The following is a 7,928-nucleotide window of genomic DNA, read 5'->3' on the forward strand; positions in this document are numbered from 1 at the left end:
TTTTGCCATTCTTGTTTGATTACGTTTTTATATTGGCTATTTACATTTCAAAATTTTCAATTTGGTCCATAAAAATGAAAATTTTGAAATGTAAAAGGTAAATTAAATGAATTAAACATGAATGCCGAAATGAAAACAATCTCAAACTTATAGGTCAAAATAATGCATGTGAAACACAGAGTACTTGCATCTATAAATATCCAAATGGAGAAGCACAAAATTTAATATTATCACATTCTTGTTGAGTTACTTCATCGACCACGTCATGTTACTTATTTATTGATTTGTTTCTCTTATTTTTTTCATAATATTAAATATATATTAACTAATTGACTTTACACATTCATCTTGATCAGGTTTTTTTTTTTTCAAATAATATTTTAGATGGTTTTAATTTCACATGTACTTTGTCTATACATGTTCATCTTCTTTAATTTAGAGCATTCATAGCAAAGATGTGTAAATAGTTAAAAAGCTATTTTAACAACTCAAATCATGAAAATCATGCAACATCAAAGTTGGTACATCTAAAAATTTTTAGCTTTCAACATGGTGAGGAGCTTTAAGTTAAACATAAAACTCAATTTTTTATCCTACCATTCTCTTACCTTCAATTTCAAAATCGTTTCCTTCTCACCCTCCCCAATATCTCTCTTTATTCTCCTCCCTCTCAGACCCCAACGACTCTGGATTTCCTCTCATCGATCTCTCACTCTTAAATTTCCTATCATCTCATAGTTTTCTCCTCTCTCACTCTCTTGGTTGTGTTTTGGGTTGTGGTAGTTTTGGTAGTGGTTGTGGGTCTCGGTGGTTCAATTGTGGCTGTGGACAACTCTGGGTTCATGGGTTTGAGGTTGGGTTGACTTTGGAATGGGTTATAGTGGGTTCACGGTGGTTGAAATTCTGTGGGTTTTTTCTTCCTTCCGATGGTGGTTGTTGGCAGTGGTTGAAGATTGTGGGTTTTTGTCCTCCGGTGGGTTGCTTTTATCTCATTTGTGGTTGAATTTTTGTGGGGTTTTTTCCCCCCAATGGTAGTGGTGGTGGCTAGCAATGGTTCAAGTTTGAGATTTTTTTTTTTTTTTCCTCTAGTGTGTTGCTTATTTTCTTATTTGTGGCTGAAGTTTTATGGTTTTTTTTTTTTTTCCTCCGAAGGGTTGTTTATTCTTGTTTGTAGTTGACGTTTTATGGTTTTTTTCCCAGTGGTGGTGGTGGTGGTGGCTGGCAGTAAGTTGTGAGTTCTTGTTTTATGTTTTTTTTTTTTTTTTTAAACCAGTGGGGGTGGTTGGTGGCTGTGGGTATGAGCAGTAGAGAAGAGAGGGAGATGGAGAAGAAGAATAGAAGTTAGAGAAAGTGGAGAGACTAAAAATATAAATTATAAAAATAAAAAAAATTAAAGAAATAATATTTAAATGAAGTTATAAAAAAAAATAGAAAGTGTGATATTTGGTGTATTATATAAAGTAAGGTATTAAAATAGACTAGCCTTTCACGCGCGTGCTCAAAGACTTTTCTATTTTTTGGGTAAAAATTAATAATTTGCATATATTATAATTTAAAATTTCTACTTTTTCTAATCAACGTGAAAGTAGGAGAGATAGGAATTTATTATTTTTTTCAATTTACTGATTTAACCCCATTTTTAAGTTTTAGGTATGGGTATTTTTTACAATTAAAAAAGTAATAACTAACTTTTTTTTTTGCCAATTTACTATTTTAACCTCATTTTTAAATTGTTGGTTAATTAATTTAGGGGTATTTATGACAGAAAAAAAAAAAAACCAATAACTAACTTTCCAAAGGCTTTTCTATTTTTTGGGTAAAGATTAATAATTTGCATATATTATAATTTGAAATTTCTACTTTTTTCCAATCAACGTGAAAGTAGGAGAGATAGGAATTTATTATTTTTGTCAATTTACTAATTTAACCCCATTTTTAAGTTTTAGGTAAGGGTATTTTTGACAATTAAAAAAGTAATAACTAACTTTCTTTTGCCAATTTACTATTTTAACCTTATTTTTAAATTGTTGGTTAATTAATTTAGGGGTATTTATGACAGAAAAAAAAACTAATAACTAACTTTCTGAATCCTCTTAATATATACAGATAAAATTAGTTTTTGAGCGGTTAAAAACTAAAATTTTCAACTCCTATGCTATGAATGCTTTAGAAAGAACCCTCTCAAGCTAAAATGTTTAACTCCTTTGATATAAATATTTTAGGAAGAACTCACTCCGCACTTTTCTTTTTCTTCGTTACTCTTGTAGTCTTACTTCAATTCATTGCCTCTCACTCTCTTTCCACCCATCCTCCACCCATCAAACCCGAACGACTATTCAAATTTCAGGTGCTTCAATTGCTACTCCCCTAGAATTGAAAGTCCACCGATTTTTTCCAAACTTCTGTCCCCTGCTCCCAAGTGCTATTACCAACATGCAAAGGTAACCCGGTCTGGTGACCATCAAAACCACCGTCCAAAAAAAAAGTTGCCTCACCTAAATCAGCATCAATTGTCATTGTCACAATATGCCACCTGCAAAGCATTAATAGAACACCAGTGAAAGTGAGTTCTAGTAAATGAAATGAGTGAGTACAATAACAGCACAATGAAACAATGACACAGACACACAGTGGGAAATGAGTGAGTACAAAATAAATTCTATGTAAGAGAGAAGAAAAGCACATGCACTACAATCTTGCTGAATTGTGCCGAGTACATTCAAATAAAGAAAAAGCCCAGACCATCCATATGCAATACTTGTGACACTGATACTCCACTACTTTGCAAGAGTTGTTTAATAGATGACTATGAAGAATAAATGCTAAAAGGAAACTACCAACCATTCTCATTTTCTGGAACCTTATTCAAACGAAGCCATGTATATATATATATATATATATATGAAGCCCAATTGTTAAGTTGAAGCAAAATATCATTTTTTTAGGATCTGTAGCACGAGTTTAAAAGAGAACAAAGGTTCAAGAGATCATGAGTATTGCTCACTCTAAATTAGGATCTGTAGACAAAATCATATGGCCCTACTCAAAGCAAAGTGAAGGGGTAAATCCGAGAACTGGAAGTCAGGAACCAGTCTTATTAAATGGTAAAAGTAATTAGTATACATAATCAACAAATATTTATCTGACATAATATATGTCATGTGTCACGACTAAATATAGTGACTCTAAGGTTTAAATGTAATCTAATAGTATTTTAGAATTTAACAATGAGCAATTTTTTTTTTTTTTTGAGAAACAAAAAATATATATAATTAGATGAGTTTGGAATGAGTTTGGGTTCACTAATAAATATATATATATATAATAATTTTGGATTAAATTAATCAAATTTAATAAAATTTGGAATGAGTTTAAAATCTATATTTTTTTATAAATTCATATTTAAAGTAGGTACTCTCAATCAAGATCTATCTTTATTCATTCCTAAGTAAGTGTACCAAAATGGACTAAATTTAACCGAATAGACCAAATTGGAGTCACAATTTGATTGATCTCAATTGAAAGTATTTTCGGGAGATTCAATTTGTAGACAAAATCATATGGCCCTAATCAAAGCAAAGTGAAGGGGTAAATCCAAGCACAGGAACCAGTCTTATTAAATGGTTTAACTATTGCAAATGGTAATAGTAATTAGTATACATAATCATATAATATTACTCTAATATATGTCATATCTCTCGACTAAATATGGTGTTTTAGAACTTGTTTGGGGGCCTTTTTCGATTTCTCGGCCACGTGTGGTCCTTTGGAGGGGTGAACTTGCTAGACTTGAGATTGTTTGGGGAGTTGCGTCCAGAACTCAACATCGAGCCACGTGGTCCAACGGCTATCGGCGTACTTTTAAGCCTACAAAACCATTAAAACCAAAGTCTAAAAATCACGATAATTGTTGAATAAGTATGTAATATGTGTTTGATATAATAGTTTTGATTAGTAGTTGTAATAGTAGTTGAAATAAAGTAATTTGTATTTAAAGGTGAAATAACCATGTAGTCAATGATGTAAATTTAAAGATATGGAAGCAAAGTCATTTATCTTTGTATGGTTTGTAGCTCTAGCGGTGTAGCATCAATGAGCTAACTGCATTCCAGCAGAATGACCCCAGCAGTAGAGAGACAGTTTGCCATGATAACTTCAAGATTGAAGGGAAAAAATGGGTACAACTAGAGGGAGAGAGAGTAGGTTCAACTATGTGTAGGGGCTAGTTAAACTTGCCCATCTTATCATGCACTTAAATGAGTTTTCCCCTTGACAGTGCTCTTTTAGCTGTTGTGAAGTTATGAATAGTGTTGTCTTCCATGAGAAGGGCTTTTGTATGGAGTATTTGTGCCTTCTAAAAGAAGGGTTTTATGTAAGATAGATTTGTGCTTTCCATGAGAAGGGCTTTTATAAGAAATATTTGTGCCTTCTAGGAGGAGGACTTTAATATGAGGTCTTGGTACCTTCTAGGAGAAGGGCTTTAGCATTAGAAGTTTATACCTTCCATGAGAAGGGCTTTAATATGAGGTCTTGGTGCCTTCTAGGAGAAGGGTTTTAGCATTAGAAGTTTATGTCTTCCATGAGAAGGGCTTTTAGTATGAATGTTTGATATCTCTTAAGACGTGTAGAGATGGTAGAAAATAAAAATGCTTTGTGGAATGTAGTTTTTGTAATATGTATAATATATGGAAGTATGAGAGATATGGAGGCAAAAGATAGTAAAAATATGAGATTAGAACCGCTGCAAAAGTTGTAGAGATTGCTTTCCAAGAGGAAAGATTTTGTAAGAGAAGAGTATGGAGATGTGTTTAGGTATTTGGAGATAGGAGCAGTGAGATAGGTGTATTTTCTGAATATGAAAAGTGAGAGAATGAGTATAAGAGGGGTAATAATGTTGTAGTGTGTTTAGCAATGTTGCTGAGATTTTCTGCTAGAGGATGTATTAAGGCTTATGAAGGGCATTTATGAGCTAAGGGCTGGTATTTAGCAATGTTACTGGGATTTACTGCTAGGATTTACTACTGGGACCTTCTGTCACGCCCCAAACCCAAAGGGGTCCAAAGCATGAGAAATACATCCTGAAGATACTTGTAGATTTTTCCTTTTTGGAAAACCAAACTATAGGAGATCTTTATTTTCCTTTCATTTCCACAAGATAAGAATATATAACCATAAATCTCCACATTACAAATCAGAGCTCTATAACACATTTACGAACAATAATTAAAAATCATGTGCCTCCACATAATACATGAATATATATATATATATATATATATATATATATATATTACAAAACTCTTGGATTACACAAAGTCACATTCTTATCAAGAATAAGGAATTTTAATATCGAGTCTAGGCCTACCACGCCTAAGGCTAACAAACCTCAAGTTACCAACCTCCAATAGAATTAATTAATGTCTCATTGAATTATAGCAAAATTGAGTCACCAACCATTTACAGCAAAAGTCTTCAAATTTAACATAACACTTCAATCATCACCAACAAAGTAAGCTTCATATCCAAGGTATAGCTAATTACTTTGAAAAACTATTAGAGGGTGGGATGAGCTAAAGCCCAATAAGTAGCATAATTAATGGGGGTGGAGGGAATACAAGTTTCATGATAATGAGCAGTTTGCAAAACATGTTTTAGTTTAGGAAATTTCTAACTGAATCTTGCAAGATCATTTTCAATAATTATGTGACAAGAATGATTAAATGATAAAACACAAAATTTCTCAAAATAATACCATGAAACCATATACAATAATCTGTAAGCACTAATAATATAATTCCAAAGCCATAAAATCTAACATACGGTAATTTTTCACAAATATACCACACTACCACATAAACCGATCAGGGGATCCACCAATTCACAACTGGCATGATATTGTCCTCTCTGGTATGCAGACTCTTGGCCCCATAGACAGCAGCCTCACTCATACCCTCAAGGTTTTTCTCTCCTCCCATGGGCAACAGAGAGAGCGCGTCAAATAAAACCTCTTTTGCATGTGGTCTCTTGGCCTTGTGGTCTTTTGGCCTCATGGACAGCAACCTCATCCACACACAATCAAGGAACCTCTTCCCCCATAGGTAGCAGGGAAGAACGCGTCATCCAAAGTGAAAGGGCACTGACCTGGATCTAATTCAGTTGTCACAAAGACTACAAAAATTAAATCGGGTGATCACCAGGAAATCACACATGGCATAGGGTTAAAGCCACCTAAAGCTCACAGGTATACATTTCCTTTCAAATACAAAGTTTATAACCAGGCAGTTTCAGAAAAACCTTAAATAATCTAACTTCCACCTTTGGTTGTAAGGTTTTCAACTTCATTCTTGTCAAAAAGATTTTCTATCAATTTCCCAAATAACAAGACAAGATAAGCATATTTAAATTTTCCAATATACCATAAAATCCATGATTTCCTTATCAAAGATTAAATAAAAGATACTCATTTTTCCATGTCAACAATTCATGCATTTCCCCAAATGCAATATCAAATATAATGCATTTTCATATATAATAATATATAATAGGGTCACAACACAACACTTTTAAGAAAACATATATCCATATATAATTTTTCAAAATGTGTTTGACCCAAAAACAACATTTATAAAATATGGTTATTTTCCAAAAAATTCCATTAAAAACTACTTACCTTGCAACCCGCAAAACCCTAATTCTCTAAGCTCCAAATGAGATTAGTTAGAACCTAAAAAATATCAAGCAAACCTAGTATTTAGCCTCACAAATAATATTTTCCGCTTCCAAAGTTTCTCAACCAATTAATTTACAAGGCATAGACTTCCATTATACTCATAAATCATTCAAGGTATCATCTCTAATATCAAAACCTCAACATTTTATAAGTACTTCCCACAATATTTACACCACATCAACAAGAGACCCATGATACCAAAATCATAATATCCACCGAAACAAACAATTTAAATCTTTGACTAGTTCCAAATAATCAATAAAAATTATATTTACCACTTATTTCACATTAAAAAGCCAAAACCCCCAAATCTTCACCACTTAGATCACTACCATTGGAACAAACCATAAACTCACTCATTAAATAATTCCACCAATACAAAACCCATATATATAAACACAAAAATATCACTTCCAATGCTCATAAATCACATGGGTATCATTATTAAAGCTTAGATAAAAATAACCTTAAGCAAAAGTGTAAAACCCACCAAAAAGATTAGAAATTTTTTTACCTCAAAAAAAAATGGATGAAGATGTTTAGAGGTTCCTAAGGATTTTCCAGTGACATTGCCAAAAAAATGATGGTGGAGATGGTGGTATGGAGGTACCGGTGGGAAAGGATGAGCAAGTGATAGAGAGGAGTGTATGAGAGAAAAGAAAAGAAAGAAAAGAAAATAAGAAGAGAAGGATGGCCGGCCAAGAGGATTAGAGCCAATGAGTGAGATGTGTGGTGGGGGTTAATGTGTTAGGTGGGGCACGTGTGGTTCCCAAAAAATCTAACCATTACTTCTTCTTCTTCTTCTTTTTGACTTACTGGGACGTTACACCTTCTGCTAGAGGATGTATAAAGGCTTATGAAGGGCATTTATGAGCTAAAAGCTAAAGAGTTTAGTCCTTAATTTGGAAACCATAAACTCAGAAGCTCAAAACTTCATTAAGAGCTTAAGAAGATAATTAGAAAGAGAGAGAATAGAGAAGTTTATGAAAGAGTTGTGCTCTTCCATTGTTGTTCCCCCCCCTTTTGTGTGTTGATGAAAGGTTCTATTAAAGCTGAGTTTAAGGTGGTATTTTAGCAAATAATCTCAACCAAATGAGGAAAAAACAATAATGTTAAGGCAGTTGGGTCAGCGGTCATAGCTGTTCTGAAAAAGCTGTCTCAGCTGTCAGGAAAAGCTGTCACAGCTGTCATAAGTCAG

The sequence above is a fragment of the Castanea sativa genome, chromosome 8 (genome assembly GCF_040712315.1).
Source record: "Castanea sativa cultivar Marrone di Chiusa Pesio chromosome 8, ASM4071231v1".
Taxonomy (NCBI): Eukaryota; Viridiplantae; Streptophyta; class Magnoliopsida; order Fagales; family Fagaceae; genus Castanea; species Castanea sativa.